Source organism: Asterias amurensis, chromosome 11 (genome assembly GCF_032118995.1).
Source record: "Asterias amurensis chromosome 11, ASM3211899v1".
NCBI lineage: Eukaryota > Metazoa > Echinodermata > Asteroidea > Forcipulatida > Asteriidae > Asterias > Asterias amurensis.
In genome coordinates, this window is record NC_092658.1 from 13730478 (window position 1) to 13743656 (window position 13179).

Below are 13179 nucleotides of genomic sequence, written 5' to 3' on the forward strand. Positions count from 1 at the left end.
TGCAATAATGTCCTCCGGATAGTATTGCATAGAGGACATAATCGCATGCCAGTCTTGTTATTGGGCATACTATTCGAAGACAGACATGCAGTCCTATAACTTATCGTGATGGATGAGGGTTCGTATGACCTCTGACCCAAATGATGGATTCCTTCATCTTGTATTCTTGCTGCGTGGTTACACATCGCCATCCCTAATTATTGGATAGTGGATATAGGTTAACATTAACCAAGCCGTACAAAACCAGGGCACGCACGATGTAATCTCGTCTAATATCAATGCGATGTTTCTCTCCTGCGGGCGGACTTTGGGATTGGAACGTACCGTTGAATCAAACGGCCCACAACAAAATATTAATTAGCGCAGAGGGCCGGCCCAATTTCATGAAGCCTCTTAGCACAAAAACCTGCTAAGCACAGTAAAATCTTGCTTAGCAAAAACAGGTTACAACCCAACTTTCGCCATTAAGTTTACACTGTATGGAGACTGGTGCCCACTCATTTTGTTTTTGTTTTTTGGCTTAGCAAATACATTTGTATGATTTATTGCCCCTGATCAACACCTCTCTGCTTAGAAAAAAAATAAGCAGAATGCAAGTGACACATGGTGCATGTGATATCTTGGCTGGTTCTTCTGGTACTGGCATCATTTGAAACTATATTGTTCTTGAGCCGATATATCCTGCTATCATTGATGCTTTCTCCAGAAGACGATCAGAGCATTACTGATCGAAACGTCGATTGAAACCAATGGTTCTTTTCAGAACCACCCCAACTCAATTAGAGATTATCATTTATACATAGTGTTACGTAAACCTTACTATGGGTGATGACGGATCCGGAATATCCTTCATGCCCCAAACCAATTCCTATAAATCCCAATGAATAATTTCTGCTTATGCTCCTATTACATGTTGTTTACGTACGATATGTGGGAGCGAGGTTTATGTAAACAACACAGTCCTCCCTGATCCTTAATAAAAATGTTATTCCTGATATACAGGGCAGAGAGGGAGAGAGAGAGAGGGAGAGAGAGAGGGAGAGTGAGATGTTATTGTTACGCACACCCCAATTATGGGGAAGAGGACCTTCCTTACTGCACATTCATCTAGTTTCCCCTCCCTTCTGCACTTGCATGGAGATAATTAGCCTTTTGAGATGGTGGACACTATCATCATTGTATTATTCTTATGCTCTCGCTCCTGTTGTACATAGTTAGTTCCTAGTTATTCATTTATTATTTGCTTTTAGATTACATTGTGTTTTTGGGGTATAATTTAAAGGAACACGTTGCCTTGGATCGGTCGAGTTGGTCTTTGAAAAGCGTTTGTAACCGTTTTTTATAAAATGCATATGGGTAGAAAGATGTTGTAAAAGTAGAATACAATGATCCACACAAACATGCCTCGAAATTGCGTGGTTTTCCTTTTACCTCGTCGACTAACACGTCGGCCATTTATGGGGGTCAAAATTTTGACTCCCATAAATGGCCGACCATGTTAGTTCGCACAGTAGAGGGAAAACCACGCAATTTCGAGGCAAACTTGTGTGGATCATTGTATTCTACTTTTAAAACATCTTTCCAACCATATGCATTTTATAAAAAACGGTTACAAACGCTTTTGTTTTGACCAACTCGTCCGATCCAAGGCAACGTGTTCCTTTAATGCACTTTAGATTTGTTAAATTTGATGTACTCTTTAATTCTCTCAATTTCTTTTTTGAAGAGTATGGAATAAACGTTTTTTTTTATTGAATGTGCCAATGGAAAACTAAATTTCTGTATTATTGATGATGCGGACAATAACATTTCTGCTTCTAATTCTAATTCCAGTGCACTGTTTGGTTTTGGGTATACAGACAAAATGTACCCAAACCATAGTGTCATTGTGTCCACCATATCACAAAATGGCAATAATGAAAGGGCAGGGTTTATTCCTGTTTAATCAACTTTATAACAGGCTGTTTAGAGTATGCAAGCCTCTAGCTGTGGGAAATAGGGAACACCAGACCACTGTTTCTCGGTCCCTTTTCAATTTACATGGAACTGTCTCCACTAATTTAAATTCTAGATGTGATAAATCCTTCTTTAAATAAATGCACTATACGAGCTTGATTCGTACACTAAAATCACCCTGCTATGCGTAACATATCGGATATTACTAAAATAGCTGATAAAAATAAAACCTGACAAAACACAAAAAATGTTGTGTTTTGTTTATTGTTGTTAACATACATTTTGAGGAAGCGCAGTGCCGCCCCATGATTACAAAATTCCGTAGTTGTACGTACAAAATATATTTAGATTGATGGTGTACGTACATTATACCATTGATCGTATACGTACATGATAATTACCGTGTACGTACATAATTATTGTTGTGCACGATATGAGTCTAAAAAATATTGTGTACGTACAAGATTACTAGTGTGTACGTACACGAAAAGTCTGGATCGTGTATGTGCATAATAGTCATCGTGTACGTACACAGCATGAGTGGCTTTCGTAATATTTAACTGAAAATTGCATTGTTGGTTTATATTATAAGTAATACAGAACTAGAGATTGAGAGTTTGTGAACAAACTCAAGGTGTTCGGTTTCCGGGAGTACTGGATTAAAAAACAAATATTACACCTTGCTTTGTTCTCAAGATTTGTAATAAATGATTCAAATTACAAAAACTGTCAAAACCACATGATTACGTCATCTAGTAAAAGTGTATGTTTGGTGATGTCATCGGTAATACTTGTATGGTGTGATGGTAAAGCATCAAAGGATGTTTTTTCGACCTAAAAGACAATAAACCACGCCCTTTCAAATCATTTCACAGTCACTTCCCGTTTAAACAGGTCAAAAGGTCAACGAAAGTTCACCAACATATCCATTTCTGTCAAGTACGTAAAGCCCTTTCATTTGATGTACAGATTGTCAAAATAGCTTATGTAGTTTAGGAAATATGAACTTAGGAAATATTGACTGACGACTGAAGAAAAGACTGTAAGGGGCATGTATGTTTTAACCGCCTTGAACGAAGACTATTCTTCATGAAGCTTTTTCGCGCTCTATTGATAATATTTTTAAAAAGAAGTAAAAAAAAAAAAAACGTGAATCAAAAATAATGATTTTTTGAAATAATAATTTGAATTTTTATTACTCAAGAATGGATGACATCATCATGACCTAACTAACAAATTATTCCACTCCTAATGCATATCTAACTATGTGCGAAGTTTCAAGTTCATACGAGTTTGGGAAGTGTGCTTTTGTTCGAGGACAAGGGACGAAGAGAAGAAGAAGATGAAAATCTGGATTGTTTTATTGATTTGTTTGTACTAAAGTTTTGTTTAATCCGGCAGTTTATTTTAGCAAGACCACTCCTAATTGCTTGGGCCTTATGCTTTAACCATTCTGTTTTCTTTGAATGTTTTGTATTGTAACATCCATGTCTGTGCATGGAGGTAGAAATAGATTAGTTTACGTAACGTCCTTTCCTACTAGAGAAAGTTTGAAAGGGCTTATGTTATTTCAGAGATTTTTTTTCTTCAAAATATTTAACTCAAAATAACTTGGATAGTTGTTTTAACAAATAATCGAAACAGTTGATGATTATGCTAAGTTCAAGAAGTAATAGATATCGTAATACTGACGTGAATTCCGTGGGCCCAAAACGCCCTTCACCCGGGGGGAGTGGTCGATCGATGTAACGTCTCTATTCTTCTCGGTGTTTAACCAAAACATGACCAATGTTCGTCATTTTGTACTGTTGTTTTCTCACATAATTAAAAGTCCCATTAATCACTGAAGTAGGTGGCCATCTCAGCGAAACTTCGTCTTCAATTCCACATTGACCACTAAGCCATCAGAAGGGTAACATTTGAACAATTTGACGCTGAAGATTGAAATGAAATCGTTTTCGCAGCGTTCTGCATAGCTATATAGCTCTATGCATATCACGCTATGGCACAGAGTACAACAAACTTGGCAGCATGCCACCAAATAAATTATGCCTTATACACTACACGTGTACGCCACAAGTGTTACGCACAACCAATGGGGAAATTTCGTAGTTCTTTATACAAGAAGTTGTGAACTTTCAAACTCGATTTTGAACCAGAAGACGAGCTCAAAATGGGATCAAAATGGGAGTTTTTAACGAACTTTCCGATGATGTGTCGATTGTAACAACCCATCATGTAGATCAAAAGTTATGATTTTTTGAAATAATAAACTTTGAAAATTCATAACTCAAGAATTGATGACGTCATCGTGACATAACTCAAACGGTTTCTTCTCCTTATACATATCTGACTATGTGTGAAGTTTCAACTTTATATGTGCTTGGGAAGTGTGATTTTTTTAGCGGACAATCGCCGAATGGATGATCACTGGAGCGTGCTCTGCTGCACGGCTAATACACTACACGTTGTGTGTATGCCTACGTGCAATGTTTATGCACATACCAAAGGGGATTTACGTTGTTCTTTAGACGTGAATTTTGAAATTTTCAACCTCTCTTTTGAGCCGGAAGACAACATCAAAATGGGGTCATGTCTGTGAGGCGTTTACGGAGTTTTCAATGACGATTCCGATGATGTTTCGATTGTAAAAATCCCTCATGTAGATCAAAAGTTATGATTTTTTGAATTAATAAACTTTGAATATTCATAACTCAAGAATTGATGACGTCATCATGACGTAACTCACACGGTTTCTTCTCCTAGTAAATATCTAACTATGTGTGAAGTTTCAAGTTCATACGATGTTTGGAAAGATGTTTTTGTAGGGGGACAAGGGACGTACAGAAGAAGAAGAAGAAGAAGAAGAAGTATCAACTAGAGATTGAGAGTTTGTGAACAAACTCAAGGTGTTCGGTTTCCGGGAGTACTGGATTAAAAAACAAATATTACACCTTGCTTTGTTCTCAAGATTTGTAATAAATGATTCAAATTACAAAAACTGTCAAAACCACATGATTACGTCATCTAGTAAAAGTGTATGTTTGGTGATGTCATCGGTAATACTTGTATGGTGTGATGGTAAAGCATCAAAGGATGTTTTTTCGACCTAAAAGACAATAAACCACGCCCTTTCAAATCATTTCACAGTCACTTCCCGTTTAAACAGGTCAAAAGGTCAACGAAAGTTCACCAACATATCCATTTCTGTCAAGTACGTAAAGCCCTTTCATTTGATGTACAGATTGTCAAAATAGCTTATGTAGTTTAGGAAATATGAACTTAGGAAATATTGACTGACGACTGAAGAAAAGACTGTAAGGGGCATGTATGTTTTAACCGCCTTGAACGAAGACTATTCTTCATGAAGCTTTTTCGCGCTCTATTGATAATATTTTTAAAAAGAAGTAAAAAAAAAAAAAACGTGAATCAAAAATAATGATTTTTTGAAATAATAATTTGAATTTTTATTACTCAAGAATGGATGACATCATCATGACCTAACTAACAAATTATTCCACTCCTAATGCATATCTAACTATGTGCGAAGTTTCAAGTTCATACGAGTTTGGGAAGTGTGCTTTTGTTCGAGGACAAGGGACGAAGAGAAGAAGAAGATGAAAATCTGGATTGTTTTATTGATTTGTTTGTACTAAAGTTTTGTTTAATCCGGCAGTTTATTTTAGCAAGACCACTCCTAATTGCTTGGGCCTTATGCTTTAACCATTCTGTTTTCTTTGAATGTTTTGTATTGTAACATCCATGTCTGTGCATGGAGGTAGAAATAGATTAGTTTACGTAACGTCCTTTCCTACTAGAGAAAGTTTGAAAGGGCTTATGTTATTTCAGAGATTTTTTTTCTTCAAAATATTTAACTCAAAATAACTTGGATAGTTGTTTTAACAAATAATCGAAACAGTTGATGATTATGCTAAGTTCAAGAAGTAATAGATATCGTAATACTGACGTGAATTCCGTGGGCCCAAAACGCCCTTCACCCGGGGGGAGTGGTCGATCGATGTAACGTCTCTATTCTTCTCGGTGTTTAACCAAAACATGACCAATGTTCGTCATTTTGTACTGTTGTTTTCTCACATAATTAAAAGTCCCATTAATCACTGAAGTAGGTGGCCATCTCAGCGAAACTTCGTCTTCAATTCCACATTGACCACTAAGCCATCAGAAGGGTAACATTTGAACAATTTGACGCTGAAGATTGAAATGAAATCGTTTTCGCAGCGTTCTGCATAGCTATATAGCTCTATGCATATCACGCTATGGCACAGAGTACAACAAACTTGGCAGCATGCCACCAAATAAATTATGCCTTATACACTACACGTGTACGCCACAAGTGTTACGCACAACCAATGGGGAAATTTCGTAGTTCTTTATACAAGAAGTTGTGAACTTTCAAACTCGATTTTGAACCAGAAGACGAGCTCAAAATGGGATCAAAATGGGAGTTTTTAACGAACTTTCCGATGATGTGTCGATTGTAACAACCCATCATGTAGATCAAAAGTTATGATTTTTTGAAATAATAAACTTTGAAAATTCATAACTCAAGAATTGATGACGTCATCGTGACATAACTCAAACGGTTTCTTCTCCTTATACATATCTGACTATGTGTGAAGTTTCAACTTTATATGTGCTTGGGAAGTGTGATTTTTTTAGCGGACAATCGCCGAATGGATGATCACTGGAGCGTGCTCTGCTGCACGGCTAATACACTACACGTTGTGTGTATGCCTACGTGCAATGTTTATGCACATACCAAAGGGGATTTACGTTGTTCTTTAGACGTGAATTTTGAAATTTTCAACCTCTCTTTTGAGCCGGAAGACAACATCAAAATGGGGTCATGTCTGTGAGGCGTTTACGGAGTTTTCAATGACGATTCCGATGATGTTTCGATTGTAAAAATCCCTCATGTAGATCAAAAGTTATGATTTTTTGAATTAATAAACTTTGAATATTCATAACTCAAGAATTGATGACGTCATCATGACGTAACTCACACGGTTTCTTCTCCTAGTAAATATCTAACTATGTGTGAAGTTTCAAGTTCATACGATGTTTGGAAAGATGTTTTTGTAGGGGGACAAGGGACGTACAGAAGAAGAAGAAGAAGAAGAAGAAGTATCAATAAAAAAAAAAAACCGAACAAAAATAAGAGGTGTTTCGGGCTGTTGGCCCGAACACCTAATAAAAAAAAAAAACCGAACAAAAATAAGAGGTGTTTCGGGCTGTTGGCCCGAACACCTAATAATTTCAGAGTTTTTAATTTGCTTCTCAAATCACGTCTACCGTGCCATCTGTTCATACATTTTTATATTACTGGATATTTTATTACAAATCATACATTTACACATATTGATCCTTTTCTTCAGTTCATCCGAAATATTAGACGAGTGAACTGATTATGTTTCAGATTGGCCGTCCCGCTCTAGCCCAATCCAGATCGTATGCACGGGACTGCATGCACTCTATAAGAGCTATTAGTGTATACCGCACTGTGTTAAGAAAACATGAGATGTCGGCTGATGATTACCACAGAAGATATGTAGTATGTAGCAAGGTTTCTTCCGCCGCATTGCTCTCCTAACACACGGCGAGAAGAAAACTCTCGGGACTCGTGGGAGACAAGACAATTTACTGTCAGTGACAACCAAGATATGCGCGTCAGAGACCATCTCAGATGCAAACATGCTTCGCTCGTGTGTTATATAGTGACATCACTCAGCAGTTATGGAGTGCTGGATGGACCGCTAGATTGTCCTGTATACTTGATTTGCTCTCTGTCAACGATGAGGATGCTTTCCCCAGACAACGAGTCGACACTGAAGGAGTAAGAAGTACACAAGAACTCCCAGCTGCATAGATTGGATAGAAGTAGATGAGGTTATAATAAATCACTATGTACGGTGGTGTTAAAGGAGATGACTTGGTCAATATTTGCTCCATGTATGAGAATTATCGATTCCGTACCCCACAGAGGCTGTTTCGGACTGCGTCTTTAAAGTATCCTGATGATTCTGCAACTGGGTCTTTGAGGTTTAAAGAAGAACACCGAGATCGTCAGAGCTTCAAACATTTTGATGATCGAGGACTTGATGTTAGTCATAAACATCCGCCTGGAAATCTTCAAATTAAACCCGGTGATAATGATGAATTCAACGCACTGACCAAACTCCGTCGATGCAGAATTGGTGATGATAAAAAAATGTACAAACATGACATCCCACCTTTAATGATCACCTCTAACAAGCTGCCGTCGATTTTCAAACAAGTACGGTACCCCATGAGCGACTCTGAGACAAAACAGGGCCTCCCCACGGAGAAAGTTAGTGGGAAGGAACCCTTTCAATATACTCCCTTAACAGGAACAACGGACGGCAAGCAAAACTCTCATAAAGACAAGATGAAAGATGGTGATCAACGGACCACCAAAAATGGCACACTACGAGGGAAAAAGAAAGTTGTCTCATTTGGAGGAGTCCGCATTGTCGATGATAGAAAGTTTCAGAAGGGATTGAGAACGCATCCTTCTCCGAGTATTCACTCCATCCATCTGAAGCATCCAACATCAAGAAAGCAAGATGTGGATTCATGGCCACCTCAAAAGTTGCTCCTTCCACGCAGGGGTAAGCTCCAAGTCCGGTTTTCAGGCAAGAGGTGTAAGCCATTCAACCCAACCACGGCCCGTCTGAAGGCTGATAGTGCTGGGGGTGTCAAGCCGTCGAAACAGGTGGTTCCTCATGTAGGTGTGTCCATCCTAAAGCAAGCTACCCCACTCATGGTCATCCCAACACCTTGCTTTCCATGCAGCCCTGAGTTTGAGCACGCGTTTCGAAGCATCAGGGGGCATCAGCACTAATGGTTAGAAAACACTTGAGAAGATTTCTCCCTTCTGTTTTTTGGTGGTACTCAGCAGGATTTAAACTTTTGTGAGACTCTCAACATAGCAGGAAATGATGCAGGAAATAACGGCTTAACTGGGATTCTGTCCATAAACCTGCTGTTATTTTGATTGTAAAACATAATGCATTCACATGTATAATCAGGTAAGAAGAAAAAAAAGATTCAAAAACCAAGCACAAATTTTATTTTGTAATGGATTGAATTGAATTGTACAATTTCCAAATGGGAAGAAAAAACTTAAGGAAGTTATACTTTTGATGGTTTGTATTATACATCCAGTTTCTTGCCGTAAATATTACTTCTATGCACCATTATTCAATGTGTTAAGTTAAAAACAATGTATTCGGCAAAACGTTGAAAAAATGCATATTATAATAATATGTTTTGTAATATTGGATGCATTCACTCAGTATAATGGAAAAAGCCATATTTCAACGAATGTCCACCCAAACTTTGAAAATTCTTTAAAATTTAAAATTTAAAACAACCATGGACGATAGATTAGCAGCAACCGTCCAATGAGCCGACCTTGCTTCATTGTGACAAACGGGCTGGGAACGATTATTTTGGGAACGATGCTGCCAAACATCCAACTATCCACATTGGAGCCCAATATTTAACTTTGGAGGTGTCGCGTCAGTACATTGCAAATGAATAGTGAAGGTGACACTGACGCAAGGATTTCTATATGCGTATAATTATAATATATCACACTAATTGCCTTATTCCACACACACACTAGCCACTAACGAGAACTATTGTACAGGCGTCATAACAAAAATCAACCAAGGTTTTTTAAGTGAGATGTATGGAACAGTAATCCTGAGAGAGCTCATTTATAAAGATGGGGCGTAATTAGTCTTACAAGGGTGGTAGAAGTAACAGCAAATTTCCTGCCTTCCGATTGGCCTGTAAAACGCCGACACCAAATCACGTGTATGAACACGTAATCAAGATCAACCAATCACGATGAAAGAATAATGCATAATTTTTTTTCGTAGTATTTTTTATTAACATTCTAAATTTATTAAATTTATGTTGTAGTATATTTTGGCAAGAGGAGTAATTTTATCTTACATAAGGCTGACTCTTTTTAATATATAGATACATTAAACAAAGACTATTGTAAGTAAGGATAGTAATTTATAAAGATTTTGTTTTCTAAAAGATTTAAGGATTTGTGAGAATGTGAAAATTAATGAACAAAACATTGCGCACTACTTGAAAGGTATTTGCACCACGAACAAATGCAAAACTATAGTAACAACTAGTTTTATGGTGTTACTTTAGTTTTTTGTTTGTGTTTTTTTATTTTATTTTTTTTTTTTTTTTGGGGGGGGGATCGATTTCTGACAAAGGGTGTGGTATAGGAGAGCTTTGAGAAATTCACAAATAAAAACTTGGTGTTTATTTAACCATGGATAAACAAAATATGTAATTTCGAGCCCCGCACACTATCAAAAGATGAGTCAACATTATATTAAATTGTTTCATACACGTCTTTGTTCTTGTATACTGAGCACTTCAAGTTGTCAAAGTGTAATAAATTTACTCTTTGTTTTTGTTCAGGCATGATATTGTTCAAGCCACTGAAATGAGTTGCCAATTGAAGATCACATCCGACTACCAGTAAACACTTGTTCAAGTGTTGACTTTAGATCGACAGTGTGTCTTAATGCGCTCCTAACTAATTTATGTGTCAGATATAAATTGTGAAATCATTTAGGCCGTGTGTAACAACAACACTATTCTAACCCGTTGGATTATTAAATCAAATTTGCCTTGTAATTTTGACATCGGAAATACCATGCTGTAACGTCAGCTGCAAATTCCAATCAAATTTAAGAATGTTTGTAATTTTGTTCTGCGGTAAGTTTTGAAACGCTAAGATGAACAAGTTATGTACAAGATGAACAAATAAACAAGACGAACAAATTATTGTATTTTATTTGTGGTAACAGCGTATCTACATGGTTGTTTAATGACAAACCAAATGCATTGAGCTCAACATGCAAAACTAATGCCCCAAATTCCGTTATGGCGAAATGATGTATAAGTTAACAACAATTTAAAGTTATGGAGTTAATATTGAGTGATTATACTAATCTGTATTTGATTAGAATGATTGTCGTATATGAATAAATTAAACATTTTAACAAGTAACTAAATTCTTAACCTGGAAAAAGTTAGGTCTATTCTATACGTCAGCTAATTTGATATGGAGTATAATTATTTGAGTTAATCAAACCATTACTTTCAGCGTAATAATAATCTGTATCTGATAGAATGATTAATGTATATGAAGAAATTAAAAAAGTTCACAAGTAACTAAATTCTTAACCTGGACAGGAAAGTTAGGTCTGTTCTATTCGTCAGCTAATTTTGAAATGGAGTATTATTATTTGAGTTAATCAAACCATTACTTTCAGCACAATACCAATCTGTATATGATTAGAATGATTGTTGTTTATGAAGAAATTAAAGATTTTAACAAGAAACTAAATATCTAACCTGGAAAGGAAAATTAAGTCTATTCTTTACGTCAGCTAATTTTGATATGGGGTATTATTATTTGAGTTAATCAAACCATTTACTTTCAGCACAACACGAATCTGTATTTGATTAGAATGATGTGTGTGCCCTGACTGTCCAGAGAATCGTAAAACGTACAGTAATGGTATTTATTCGCACAAGTTGTTGACACCAAACTCAGTGAAAAGCATGTATGGCCTAATGTTATCGGCGAGAGTCAACGGGAGTTGAGTCCCTGTCAATATTTGTCATACGACGTTCGAGTGGAACTCGAGATGTTTTTGTCAACACAGGCCGTTTTTGAAAACAAGGAGTTTGGCGTGTAGGCTCCGCCAGAAAACGCACGCGTTCCTTACGGGGCTAATAAAGCAAGCGAGTTGGAGCCCAACCGAAGCCCATGCCAAAACCTTAGTTTCGAAAAGGGCAAAAGAATCAACGTTATCCACACACACTGACTGCACACCTACTGATTACATCACAGTTTATGTATACTGAAGTGCATCTCTTATTATAATAAAAAGTATATGTGCAATTTTATCTTTATTTCTATCTCGTGGGTGGTTTATTCACTATATAATAATAGGATAGTCTTGACTAATGCAATTACTTCAATGCCATTTCAAGACAATTTTCTTTGTTATGAAAGACTGTGTGCAGCACATTATCTCAAGGCTGTCGCATTTGCATTTTCCAAAGGATCTTCTTACGTTGAAAATCGTTGCCATGGTAGTATAAGAAGGAAATACAATTGCTACAAGGACTGCTGCAGAAACGCACTTAATGTGAAAGGTCAAATAATTATTCTTTGTTTCCAGTTGAAGAACAACTGCCAAGCTTGCATGAACAAACCTTGTAGGATGTATAGGGATATGATTCCTGTGTAGTGAACTCAGAATTGTTCTCTATTTATTGTTTCGAATTTGCTACGTGAGCACAATGTTTTACTTTATTTAAAGTCAAGATGATTATAATAATATATTTCCACAAAAATTGCAACGTATGTGATTTACTTTGTAAGCACACGACAGTATTTTTTACTTTATTTAAAGTCAAGGTGAATAAAATAATTCAAAATGTCGAACAAGCTGCTGCAGTTGTATACTCAGATTGTTAATTTATCTTTGTGCTATTAAAAAAAACTACACTTCTTGTTTTTTTTTTTTTTTTTTTTTTTTTTGCATGGTGAATAATGGGGGAATTTGAAATCTATCTTCGAATGAGCACATAAAAGCAATAAAATGCATTGCTATTACAAGAAGAACCATACCTGTTGGGACGGGGGGGGGCATACGACAGGTTAGTTTGATAGTTCAACTATAAAAACAATTTTCTCGATCCAGTTGGAAGGGGTGGGAGCAACACGGGGTGGGGGGGGGGCAAAGGTTGAGATGGGGGTAGCGGGGCTCACATTTGCGTTCATCGGCCATGCAGGCCTACTGAACTATAAATTTTGCAAGTTAATCCTACATGTATTTTGTGCATCGTCTGCTGCATAAAGCTGGGGAGGCTTACGGTTTTCCGTTTTGAAATACCTCTTAAAAAATGTGTTTTTGAGAAGAAAAAATACAAATTCGGCAAAACACGGGCCATGCATCTGTAATTAATAATGTATCATCTGTTCTTCATTCTTATCATTAAACTTCGATAAATTTGGCTCACATTTAACTTTTAAAAAAGATCGCCAGATTGTTAATGTGACTACAATAATTTTAATTGATGGGAAGGGTTATTCTCAGTCGTAGCTATTGAGGGCGCCCTTTCAAA